We start from the raw sequence: 6,554 nt of genomic DNA, 5'->3' as shown, positions 1-6,554 counted from the left end.
TGGAACAAACCATTGTGTGGGCTGGAGAGGCGCTAAGGGCTGCTACCACCCCCGTGCAAGGGGATTGCGCCCAAGCCCCTGATGGAGGCAGGAGTGGCACTGCCTTGACCGTCCGCAGCCCCCGCTCATCCTCCCGGTTCCCATCCAAGTCCCAGGTAAGCTCCCATTATAGCACCGAGAACGCCACCTTTCCCAAGCTTCCGTCGCAGCTTCTTCGGCCCCGCCCTTCTTGGTTCCTTGACTTTGAATCGGTGGCTTGCGCGTGCAGGGCCTAGCGATTGGATCCCAGGAGAAGGGAGCGGGCCCCAAGGCTCGTTTTGGGATCTGATTGGTCAACGCGAGCTTTCCCCAATCCCAAGCTTATCCCGTGCGCGGAAGGGACGTCAGCCCCGCCCCCGTCGCGCGCCGAGCTCCAATCGGCCCCTGGTTGGGCGCACGCGCGGTGGTTGCTTGGCAGGAGTTCGAGGCGTGCGGCGGTGGGGCTTTCGTGATGGTGAGCAAGTTCGAATCCCATGTCCGTGCCTCAGTGTGTTAACTTGTCAAAGGGGCTGAAGGTGGTACTCCTGAAGCAAAATTCAGAGATCACTGGCACGTAGCCATGCTCCGCCTCTTAGTGCAGCGGTGTTGTTGGCTGACCTCGTGTGTTGCCCGTTCATCCTAAACTCAGTCACAAGCCCAGCCCCGCCCCCTCGCAGTCATTCTTGCAGTGCTTCCATTCTTCTCTCCACTGCTGAAATTGCATCATCGGAAAAGTCACTTTATTAAGCAGAAATCCTGCCTGGTGGACCGCCCCTGACCCCAGGACCACAGAGCAGGGCTCCTTGGAGGAGCCGGGTCCCCCAGCAATTGGTGCTAGGAATTGGATATTTCGCCGTGTCGGTTTTCTTTTTGCTGTTAATTCCAGAAGTATGTTAAGGACCTGGAACCAGGTTATCTTGAAACCATACTGCAATCTAGTTTTATTTTTTTTAAAGATTTTATTTGTCAGCGACATAGAGAGAGAGCAAGCAAGGGGGAGCGGCAGGCAGAGGGAGAAGCAGGCTCCGCACTGAGCAGGGAGCCCGATGGGGGGCTTGATTCCAGGACCCCGGGATCATGACCTGATCGGAAGGCTTAACCCACTGAGCCACCCAGGTGTCCCTGCAATCTAGTTTTAAAAAGCAACATTAATTTTTTTTTTTTTTTGGTGGGCAGCAAAGTTTATTGAGCGATAGGGTAAAGCTCCTTAAGAGAGAGGGGACCTGAGAGCATTGCTCGCCACATTAATCTTTATCTAAAGGCAACAACAAATGCTTGTGTTCACAACATTACATTTCCAACATTTCCTCTTGTGATGCATAATAAAGTGGGGGAAGCTACATAGTCAAAAAATAAAAGTAAACATGAAAGTATGGGACAAAAAAGCAAACTCTAAAAGTGAATGCAAGCATACGCAAATGAACCTAACTCTTGATCAAATTGATAACTCACGGAGAGAGTATTCTTCCTGATTACTTTCTCTGGCTGCGTTAATATGGGTCATCACACAGAGGAAGGGCTCCATCTGCCCAGCCTTCAGTACACAATTTTGTTTTCTTTCTGTCAAGATTTCTGAATGCTTCCTGTTTGTTTTAATCAGGATGCTGTCATTTACCTGAAGCCCATTTCTCTAGGACAAGGGCAGACTGGAAAAATAGTCTGTTTATATCAGTTACTTGTCTGAAATTGCCTTGGAATACAAGAGTCAGAACTCGAAGAACTTGGTAAAAAGGTGGCTGGAGCAGACTCACTCTCCTCTCAGGTCCCCTCACCATTCCAGCCCCTGGAGTAGCTCCAGTCACTCTAGCTGCTGAGGGCCATAACCCCAGTGTGGTGCTTGTCATTAGCTCTTTCTTAGAATTCCACACTGATCTCTCTCATTCTATATCAGAGTGACTGCTGAAAAGCCATTATTTATGTAACTGCCTCTACTTATGACTGTCTGTCCTACGGGCTCTTACATGGCTCTAAAATCCCCACATTATACTCCTGTTGTGGTGAATGCATAGGAACGGGACTGTTTACATTGCTATTAGCAGCTGTTAATAGCTGCCCAGACAAACCCAAAAGCCAAAAACCAGCACACCCTGCTGGGATTTTGAGTGGATTGTGTTGAATCTATAGACCAGTCTGGGTAGAATTGATACCTTAACAATATTGAGTCTTCTGATCTATAAACGAGGTATACCTGGCCACTTATTTATGTCTTTAATTTTTCTCAGCAATGTTTTGTAGTTTTCTGTGTATAGGTCTTACATATCTTTTGTCAGAGTTATACCTGAGTATTTCATATTTTTGATGCTATTGTGAGTGGAACTGTTTTCTTAATTTCGTTTTCAAATTTGCTAAAATTTTGTTTAGAATTTTTCATTTCGTTCGCTTTTTTATAGCTTCTATTGTATTTTCTACATGGATGATCATATAGGTGATCATAAGAACTTTTTGTTTTCCATTGTGGATGTTTTATTTCTTTGTCTTACCTGACTGCAGTGGCTATGACTTCTGGTACAGTATTGAATAGAAGTGGTGAGAGTGGAAATCCCTATCCTGTTTCTAATGTCAGGGAGAAAACATTCCGTCTTTCACCATTAAGTATGGTGTTAGCTGTGATTTTCCATAGATGCCTATTATCAGGTTGAGCAATGTTTATTCTATTCCTTGTTTGCTGAGAGGTTTTATCAGAAATCAGTGTTGAAGTTTTTAAAATGCTTTTGTCTACCTCTGTTGAAATGATATCTTTTTTTTTTTCTTTTCATGTGTTAGCATGGTGAAATAACATTGGTTTTCAAATGTTAAACCAGCCCTGCATCCCTGGATTAAGCCCTAGCTCCCATGATGTGTTATCCTTTTAATATATTGTTGTATTTGATTTGCTAAAATTTTGTTTAAAAATTTGTGTCTGTAATTACAAAAACATTGGTCTGTAGTTTTCTAATGTCTTGGTCTGATTTTTGTATCAGGGTATAATGCCAGCCTCATAGAATGAGTCTGGAAGTATTTTCTCCTCTTCTGTTTTTTTTTTTTTAATTTATTTATTTGACAGAGAGATAGAGAGCACAAGTAGGCAGAGCGGCAGGCAGAGGGAAAGGGAGAAGCAGGCTTCCCGCTGAGCAGGGAGCCCGATGCGGGGCTTGATCCCAGGACCCTGGGATCATGACCTGAGCCGAAGGCAGATGCTTAACCGACGGAGCCACCCAGGCGCCCCTTCTCTTCTTCTGTTTTAAAGAATTTGCATAGAACTGGTATTTTTTCCCCCCTTAAGTATGTGGTAGAATTCTCCAGTGAAGCCATCTAGTTATTTCTTTTTTAAAAATTTTATTATTTTTGGGTGCCTGGGTGGCTCGGTCGTTAAGTGCCTGCCTTTGGCTCAGGTCATGATCCCAGCGTCCTGGGATCGAGCCCTGCATCAGGCTCCCTGCTCATTGGGAAGCCTGCTTCTCCCTCTCCCACTCCCCCTGCTTGTGTTCCCTCTCTCGCTCTCTCTGTCAAATAAATAAATACATAAAATCTTTAAAAAAATAAATAAAGATTTTATTATTTTTAAGTCATCTCTTACACCCAACGTGGAGCTTGAACTCATGACCCCGAGATCAAGAGTCACATGCTCTTCCAACCGTGCCAGCCAGGCGCCCCCCTCCCCTTAAGTATTTGGTAGAATTCACCAGTGAAGCTATCTAGTTATCTTTTTTTTTTTAAGATTTTATTTATTTGTCAGAGAGAGAGAGAGTGAGAGAGAGAGCGCACAAGCAGGGGGAGTGGCAGGCAGAGGGAGAAGCAGGCTCCCTGCTGAGCAAGGAGCCTGGAGCAAGGAGCCTGATGTGGGACTCGATTCCAGGACCCTGGGATCATGACCTGAGCTGAAGGCAGATGCTTAACCGACTGAGCCACCCAGGCATCCCGCTATCTAGTTATCTATTTCTTTTTGAGTGAGCTTGGATAATTTTTTCTTTTGATGAAATTGTCCATTTCATCTAAATTGTCAGATTTATTGGTATAAAGTTAATGTTTCCTTAATTATCCTTCTAATATCCGTAGGAACCAGTAGTGATATCACCTCTCTCATTCCTGATGGTGATCATTTGTGCTGTTCTACCTGGTAATTCATTGTTGACTCTTGCCTCCTGGCTGACTTGCCCCAAAGAAGAGGCTCCAAGGCCAGTCCTGTAAACTTGCCTGAGGATTTGCTCCATAGTCATGCTGATCATCTGTCTCTCTCTGATGATCTTGGTACTTGAGAGTGTGAATGGAACTACCTACTGTTCTTATGCTTCCTAAAATTCTAAACTCCTTCGTCCTTTCATCCCAGCTAGAGTATGGGCTCTCTTAAAGCAAGAAAAAGGGTTGATACCCCCTCTTTTTTCACATCCGTCTGGGTGCAGTGTGATGCAGAGCTGGGTACACAGTAAGTACCCAGTGCATAAGTGAGGACTGATCGTCCCCGCCTATAATAAACATTTGGGGGTTTTTTTTGACATGACTCCATTAATGTCCAAGTTGAAGCTTTTCCCCTCCATAAAAAGCTTCCTGTTTCACAGCAGTTGCAATTGCTTACGAAGACTATTTTGAAGTGTGGGTTGATTTAACTTAAGTCATCATGGTTGCTGAGTGAGAATCACAAAGTTAAGGAGAATTTCAGAGATGACAATATTTCACTTTGAGGGGGTTGGATACAGGGTACAAGACAGAGAACCAGACTTTGCCGCTTTATGTAAGCCCAGTTGAGGAAGTCAAAAATTCAGCTTCCCTCCTGACTCTTTGAGCTGGGCATTGGATTGTGTCCTAACGTTCAGAGATACCCAGTTTCTGAGAAAAGGAGTCTTTTTGAGGTGAGGAGAGGAGACCTGTGTGACATCTGCTCTTGGATTCAGTCAGGGACCCTCTGATGAATCCCCAGGCTGGGGGCTGGGCTGCCGTTAGGAAGCGCGCAGCAAAGCAGGAACTTCTGGTTCCAGTTGGTTCTTGCCAAAAGCCTCAAGACATTTGAAGGAGGTGAGATCTGGCACGCAAAAGAAAAGAGCTTTTGTGCAGCTTAGAGCATGGCACTGAACAAATGGCAGAATAGGCAGCCCCAGAGGAAGGTGCTGCTATCCCAGTGACATCCTGAGAGGCTGGATCCACCTGCAACAGGCCAGGCACCCATTTGGTACGGTTGCGGGGAAGAAAAGATGCATCTGTCATGCTCTCTTCCCTCCAGGAGGGATAAGCCACCCCAGGCAAGCACTCTGGAGGTCACCATTTGATCATTTCCACAACCAGGGCTTTGGGAGGACAGAACTGGTTGGTGCTTTCGAGCCGGTCCTTGAAATGAGTTTCCATGCAGGGTCTCAAAAGGAATAACCAAGCAGGGCAGTATTGACTTCCCCAGGGAGAGAGATTGGGTGCGCCAGGGAGCATCAGCCTAGCTAATTCACCTGTTCATTAACCGGCTCCCTTTTATTCAGATATTCAGTGCAAGACTGTGTTAACTGCTTCTCAGGAATGCTCTTAATCCTCACAACGTCCTTTGAAGAGATGTGGGCCATTGTGACCTCTGTTTTGCACATTAGGAACCCGGGGCACACGACATGTGACCTGCTTCTTGGTCACACTACTAGTGGAGGATGGAGCCAAGGCTCCAACCTTGTCTATCCGTGTCCTGTAGCCATAGTCCTTCGTTAATAACAGTAAGAACTAGCTCTTAATGAGCACCTGGGCTCTGTGACGTTAGCTAATTCATTTCATCCCCACAGCAACATTTTCAGGCAGGTGCCATTATTTCCCCATTTTACAGAAAGAGAAACTGAGGCGAGAAAGGTTAGGTTCCTTGCCCCAAAGTTACATAACACATAAATGGATTAGAATCCTGGCAGTCTAGTGCTGGAGCCCAAGTTCCTAAGCCACCCCCCCACCCCCGCCAATGCCTCTCAAGGGTCACATGACATGAAATGTTGGCCCAGCACCAACTGCCCACCCCGCAGCATAACGTGAGTGTTAAAACATGCCTTAGCAGAAGTGACCATGGGATTCCAACTCTGATGTGTTCTGCTGCAAATCACATTACTGGTTCATTCGCAGAGTCAGGACTATAACCCTGCCTTTCTGACTGGGGGTGAGGTGGGATAGCATGTAGAGAATAACACAAAGGCCCTATAAAAGGCCCCAGCTATTCAAAAACCTCTCTCTCTCCTATCTCCAATGAATTACTCTTTGTGTTAAAACCTCTTTCCCTAAAGATCATAACTGAAGATGAAATACGGTGCCAGATTTATTCCCCAGCTGTCTGTGGTCAGCTTGCTGAATTGGCTCAGAGGGTGTGGAACATAGAACAGGGCAGTTTGGATGGGGCGAGGGTAATGGGGAGGTTCTGGAAGGAAGGACAGTCAGGAGGCAGTGAGCAGGGCACTGGGTACCGAGCAGGACTAGTGAAGAGGGAGAGGAAATCTGATAAAAGAGAAAGAGGGTCCCCAGAGGAGGACAGATAAGAGGCCCCCCAATACTTAGTGTTTCCTCCATCATCTCCCCATAGCCTGACCTTGATCTTAGGAAGCCCTCATGCC

At 46.2% G+C, this 6,554-nt stretch overlaps 1 protein-coding gene across 1 annotated transcript in view; it reads left to right on the top strand.

Annotated features, from left to right (window-relative positions):
- Window positions 1-6,554, top strand: part of LOC144378757 (P antigen family member 3-like) — a 29,026-nt gene continuing 22,472 nt past the window's right edge. The window contains exon 1 of the mRNA XM_078063940.1: window positions 1-155. The gene's annotated coding sequence lies outside the window, so the exon portion shown is untranslated. The remainder of the gene's footprint in view (window positions 156-6,554) is intronic.

This window comes from Halichoerus grypus, chromosome X, assembly GCF_964656455.1.
Source record: "Halichoerus grypus chromosome X, mHalGry1.hap1.1, whole genome shotgun sequence".
Taxonomy (NCBI): Eukaryota; Metazoa; Chordata; class Mammalia; order Carnivora; family Phocidae; genus Halichoerus; species Halichoerus grypus.
This window is presented reverse-complemented; position numbering and strand designations above follow the sequence as displayed.